This window comes from Lipotes vexillifer, unplaced genomic scaffold (genome assembly GCF_000442215.2).
Source record: "Lipotes vexillifer unplaced genomic scaffold, Lipotes_vexillifer_v1.1 scaffold419, whole genome shotgun sequence".
In the NCBI taxonomy this organism is placed as follows: Eukaryota; Metazoa; Chordata; class Mammalia; order Artiodactyla; family Lipotidae; genus Lipotes; species Lipotes vexillifer.
In genome coordinates this window covers 731,693-737,898 of record NW_006786333.1, presented here as the reverse complement: position 1 = coordinate 737,898, position 6,206 = coordinate 731,693, and the positions used below count along the sequence as shown (strand labels likewise).

Sequence of the window (6,206 nt, the reverse complement as noted above, 5' to 3'; positions counted from 1 at the left end):
AAAAAAAAAAAAAAAAATGCTCTTCAAAAATATCTGAACATATACAGTTGTCTCTTTAACCACACAGGTTTGAACTGTGTGGGTCCACTCAGATTTTTTTCAATAGTAAATATTACAGTGTAATGCATTCCAAGGTTGGTTGAATCTATGGGTGTGGAACTGTGAATATGGGGAACTGTTCACACGGTGGGTTTTTTTTTTTTTTTTTTTTTTTTGTGGTACACGGGCCTCTCACTGTTGTGGCCTCTCCCATTGCGAAGCATAGGCTCCGGACGCGCAGGCTCAGTGGCCATGGCTCACAGGCCCAGCCGCTCCGCGGCATGTGGGATCCTCCCGGACCGGGGCACGAACCCGTGTCCCCTGCATCAGCAGGCGGACTCTCAACCACTGCGCCACCAGGGAAGCCCCTAACAGTGGGATTTTTTTTACCAGGACTTTCCATTGCGTGGAGGGTCAGCACCCTTAACCCCTGCATTGTTCAAGGGTCAGCTGTAATTACTTTATCTAAATACAAAGAGCAATATAGAGCTGCAAAGGCAAAAGAAGGAAGTTTGAAATGGTGTGAAAAACTGTTAAGAACTGAAGAATGGTGAAAAGATTCATCTCTTAGATAACAATTCTATTATTGTAATAAGTAGTTTTTTGTTTTTTTGTGTTTTTTTTGGCCATGCATTACAGCTTGTGGGATCTTAGTTCCTTGAAATTCCCGGCCCTCGGCAGTGAAAGAGCCGAGTCCTAACCATTGGACCACCAGGGAATTCCCTGTAATAAGTAGTTGTAATAACACTGACATATTGAATGCTTGTCAGGTACTAGACACTTTGCATATGTTTTCTCATTTAATGCTCACAACAATTCCATTTGGTATCATGTTTTCTTTTTAATTACTTTTTTGTTGAGATATAACAGATGTACACCTTTAACGAATGTTTACAGATCTGTGTAAACACCACCCAGAGTAAGGGAAATTTCATTTCCATCACCCAGAAGGCTCCCTTGTGCTCCTTCTCGGTCAGTACCCTTCCCCCACAAAGGTAGCCACTATTTTGACCTCTAACACCATAGTTTTGCTTGTTCTTGAACTTCATGCAAGTGGAATCACATATTATGTACTCTGCTGTTTCTGGCTTTTGCTCAACATGTCTGTGAGGTTCATCTCTGGGTAGGCACTATTATCAACTGTTATAGATGTAGAAACAGGTTTGGGAAGGTTAAGCAGCTTGCCCAGAGTTATGCAGCTGGACAAATTCAGGATTTGAATCCAAGCAATCTGACTCCAGAGCTGGCAATCCTACCCACTGAGCTTAGAATTAATGATAAAGTTTCATGCCTTTTTTTGGGTCCAGATCCTTGATTTGCTGATGCATTGTCATCATTGAAAAAAATAGCCTTAGGGAAGTTATCTTCCTAACTGTAAATAGTACTTTATTTAACTTCCCACTTGATAGAATGGCTATTTTTAGCTCTGCAAAAGATATGGCTCTGCTGAAGGTTGAGTGGGTGACCAAATGGAAAATCCGTGAGTTGGGAAAGTCATGTGGGATTATCTGGGGGAAGCTCAGGACATGAGGTACATGGAGCAATGCCATTCTAATGTCATCAGGGAAGGGCTTGGAAGTTTTGCAAACACGCATGGATTTTTTAGATCTTAGCCTCTGATGTCCAGAGCTTGTGTTTCTATTTTTTTATGCCCCTTCAGACATGTGCCTGCCTCAGATTACTAGTCACTAGCCCTGTGGGGACAGAGAACATGGTGTCAAAGAGAAAGTGGAGCCTAAGCCAAACCTCCAACTTACAGTTCAACTTAGAAGAGAAATGAATATCATACTGTGTACAAGGTTGATATGATTTTTTAAAAATTGTGGAGGGCATGATTTCAGACTTATTGAAAGAGTGTAATAACAAAGAACTCACATGATACCCTTTACTCAAAAAAGTTTTACCATTTGCCACATTTGCTTTATTCTCTTAAACACACACATGTATGTGTGTGTATATGTACACACTCATATACATATATGTAATTTTTCCTGAGCCATTGGAAAAAGTGGAGTGCATGTATTATGTCTCTTTATCCAGTAATACTTCACAACGTAGTTTCTAAGAACAAAGATATTCTCTTTAATATACCTAGAGTACAATTATGAAATTCAGAAAACCTAACAGCGATACAATACTGTCAAACTAATCTAATGTCCATATTGCAATTTTATCAGTTGTCCTAGTAATGCATTTTTTTCCTGGAATAAGTCCAATACAGGATCATGTATTTCACTTAGTTATGTCTTTTTAGTCATCTTTACTCTAGAATAGTTCCTCAGTCTTTTAGAGAATATCCCTCAATTTGGACTTTTCTGATGTCTCTTTATGATGTGAAACCGGTTATTATGCATTTTTGGCAGGAAAATTAGATAAGTGATGTTGTGTCCTTCTCAGTGTATTATCTCTGAAGGTGCATTTTATTGGTTTGTCTCACTATTCATGATGTTAATTTTTTCCCTTGTGTAAGGTAGTGGCTGCCAGCCTTATTCACTGCAAAGTTATATTTTCCTTTGTAATTAATAATTTGTGGAGAGATACTTTGAGATACTTTGAGATTATGTATATATCTTGTTCTCTTCGTTGCACCCCACAAATTTAGTATCTATTGATGAGTCTTGCCTGACTCGGTCTTTAATGGTTGCAAAATGGCTGTCTTTCTAATTCCATCATTTCCTATATATTTTTTTAAAACATTCTATTATAATAAAGCACTCCACTTATTTATTATCTGTTAGCAATGGACACATGATTTTTAAATTAAATTTTATTGGAGTATAGTTGTATAATTTTCACATGTCACAGATATTCTTTTATTTTTTCCCAACCATTAAAAATGGTAAAACTATTCATAACTCATGGGTTGTATAAAAACAAGTGGTAGGCCAGATTTGACCTATGAACTGTTGTTTGCTGTTCCCTAGTTTAATAGAAGAGAATACTTTTAGATTCAAAATAAAAATAAGGGCTTATACTATGCAGTTAAGAAATGAAAACCTAAGTTGATTTAGAATTGAAGTAACTTATAAATAATCACAGAAGTGTCATTTTCAGAATATCTCATAGAAATCTGTATGATTTGGGATACTTTTACTTTACTAGAACTAAATCACATTTTAGCATTGAGAAATATGGTACTCGTATATTTCTTTTTTTTTTTTTTGCGGTACGCAGGCCTCTCACTGTTGTGGCCTCTCCCGTTGCGGAGCGCAGGCCCAGCGGCCATGGCTCACGGGCCCAGCCGCTCCGCGGCATGTGGGGTCTTCCCGGACCGGGGCACGAACCCGTGTCCCCTGCATCGGCAGGCGGACTCTCAACCACTGTGCCACCAGGGAAGCCCTCGTATATTTCTAATATTTTGATTATTTATCCAGAACTAATAATTGTACAAGGTCAAGGGACTCGGGGGGTGGGGGCGGGGGCAGTTCTGGGATGGAAGCTAGGATCTCTGAGAAGAGGCATATAAAGCAAGAATAGAAGTGGTGTTCTGAGAAAAGAGGTAATATTTGAGATCTGGAGGCCATGATATAGATGAAGAACAGATTTAGTAGAGGTAAGAAAAAGTAAAGTAGGAGGGTGGGGTTTGTAAAAAAAAAAAAGTTCAAAGGTGATAGGTCACCTTTTTCCAGCTTTATTGAGGTATAGTTGACATATGGTGTAAATTTAAGGTGTACAATGTATTGATTTGATACACTTAACGTATCATAAAATGATTATCAAGGTGATAGATCATCTTGGATAACTACAACCCCAAACTCTGGTCTTGAGTCAGAAGATCTTGAATTCTTCATGTGACTTTCTTTCTTTCTTAACCAGACATTTGGGTTAGTTAGATCTGTTTGATTGGGAGTGTTTTGAGGAAAGAGCATGATGTCTCATAATTATACCACCTCTCTTTGAAAACCAGTTTTCTTATTTATTAGCTGTGTTATTTTGGTTAAGCCATGTCATCACTGTGCTTTGATTTCCTCATTCACTAAAGGAATATTAAGTATTTCCCCTCCCAGGCTTGTTAGGACTAAATGAAATAGCTATTTACAATTGTTATCTGCTTGTTTATTATTATGAACAAGGTTTGAGGACAGTGTTTGGAGGGTCAGCAGCAGAGACTCAGAGTTGCTGACCATGTGGGCAGGGTCGGCTCAAGCAACCTCGAGTCAATGCTTAAGACTTTGAGGATGGTGGGATGCTACCCTAGAGTTCTGCTGATTTGTGATGAGAAGATAGAATTTTGTAACTATATGGGGTGAATTAATAGAAGTTAATATAATAACAGTCTGAAATGTTTGGGAACCTCTACGTTTAATAATATTGTAAGTCCTACCTTCCAAAAAATATTTAATGTTGTCTTCACATTTTGCAGCATCAAGCTCCAAAGCCAGATGAGAGAAAGTTCTAAGTATTTAAAAGAATGATATTAAATAACTCAGTAAATATAAATATAGAATTAATGCCTCTTTTTTCTTCCTGGTCCTTTGTGCCTGAGTAGCACTTTTAGCAATATTATTAATCTTTATCAAGTTATGGTATGATTATTAAAGTATATTAAATTGCAGAAACTTGTTTCAGTTGCTATCTCATTCTTTATTCTATTTAGGAAGCTAAGGCTCAGGTCACCCACAAAATATATCATCAGTGTCTCCCACTTTGCTTCTATATCTGGTTCACCTTATGGTGCCCTTCTCCAAGTTTCTTATGTTGGTTTTCCTCTCTCTCCATCCCAGATTCTTATCCACTGGCCCTGATGATTACATATGCTTTGACTTTTCTCTTGCCCACCTGGATTCTCAGCTTGCTACCTGCTGACTTCTGGTAACCACCTTTCCTCCCTCTATCTGGGCACCTTTCTTGTGACCTGTGGCTACTCATAGACCCTGGTGACCCTAGATTTCTGTTACTCTGCCATTTAATTGACTGGTAAGATTCATACATGTCTTTAAAGTCTTTCATTTAGTTTTATATAGTGCTTATTTTTAATAAAATTACAACAGTAAGTCTTAAACTAAAAATATGTGGAACTGAAATTTGTATGGTATAGTTGATCAAAGGAAAAAATAGGTTCAGAATGTATCAAGAAACAACTTAGAATAAAAATTAAGAAAGTCAGAGTTATAGATTTTCATATTCTCTGGTGACTTAAGAAAGGTTAGATGACAGAATATTAAATTTTTTTGCTTTGTTTCTTTAAATTCTAGTGTTTTGTTTAATCTCACTTATGTTTCTATGATAGTTTGGAAACTCCAGTTGTACTGAGTGGTTTGTTACCACTCAGTACAGTGTTTGTTACCCTTGTTTGTTTCTCTAGTTTATGTGTCAAATATGGACTTACTAAAAAAGCATTGTCACTTAGATTATGAAATTTCTGCATTTTTTCCTTTAAAATTAACTACCTGTAATGACAGTAATCTCTTGTGTGAATAAGCATTATTGTGTCATTTGCATAAAGCCTGTTAACAGTTATTACAATGAACATATCAGTGTTCTTAAAATTGGGGGGTAAAAAAGAAACCCACTGTAAGTTTTAGTGTATTGTAATACAATTTAAAAATTAAAAATGCCCAACCTTTCTAGGTTAGTCTTCTACAACTTGTTTTTTCTTATGACAGTATTATGGAGATGTTGGGGTACTTGAGATCGGTTTGTCTCTCAACTCGTGGATGCAGTAATCAATCCCCTGCTGCCTCAGAAGATGTTGTTACTCCACCTGGCAAGAGTGGGGAATACACACACTTCAGTTACACAATAGCAGCAGCCCCTAATATTTCCAACCTGTCATTCTCACAAAGGATTTGTGATGCCCGAGGCAGACTGTGGCCTGCATTTTGCCGTGTTCCTCACCACTGCTGAAGAATCTGTACATCCTCTGTGGGGCTGTTACCTGTGCAGAGTTTTCTGGAGCTTCCGTCCCTAAAATCTTTTCAGAAATTCTTAGGATTATGTTAGGGAGTCTTACACCTCATCTTGAAACTGTGCTACTGATATATTGTACATTCCTATGATAGAGTCAGGAAAGACCAATCTGATGTTTCTCCTTGGGTCCTAAGTTCTCCTCACCTAAAATATATGAATGAAAAGCGATGGTATAACATCCTTCTCATTGGCTCCACACCTGGTAACCACACCTGTCTCTTAAGTATCAATATTCTTTTTTTTTTTTTTTTTTTTTT

At 37.5% G+C, this 6,206-nt stretch overlaps 1 protein-coding gene across 1 annotated transcript in view; it reads left to right on the top strand.

The window, feature by feature from the left end:
• GIPC2 (GIPC PDZ domain containing family member 2) overlaps positions 1–6,206 on the top strand; it is an 85,588-nt gene that overhangs the window by 30,563 nt on the left and 48,819 nt on the right. The window lies entirely within an intron of this gene.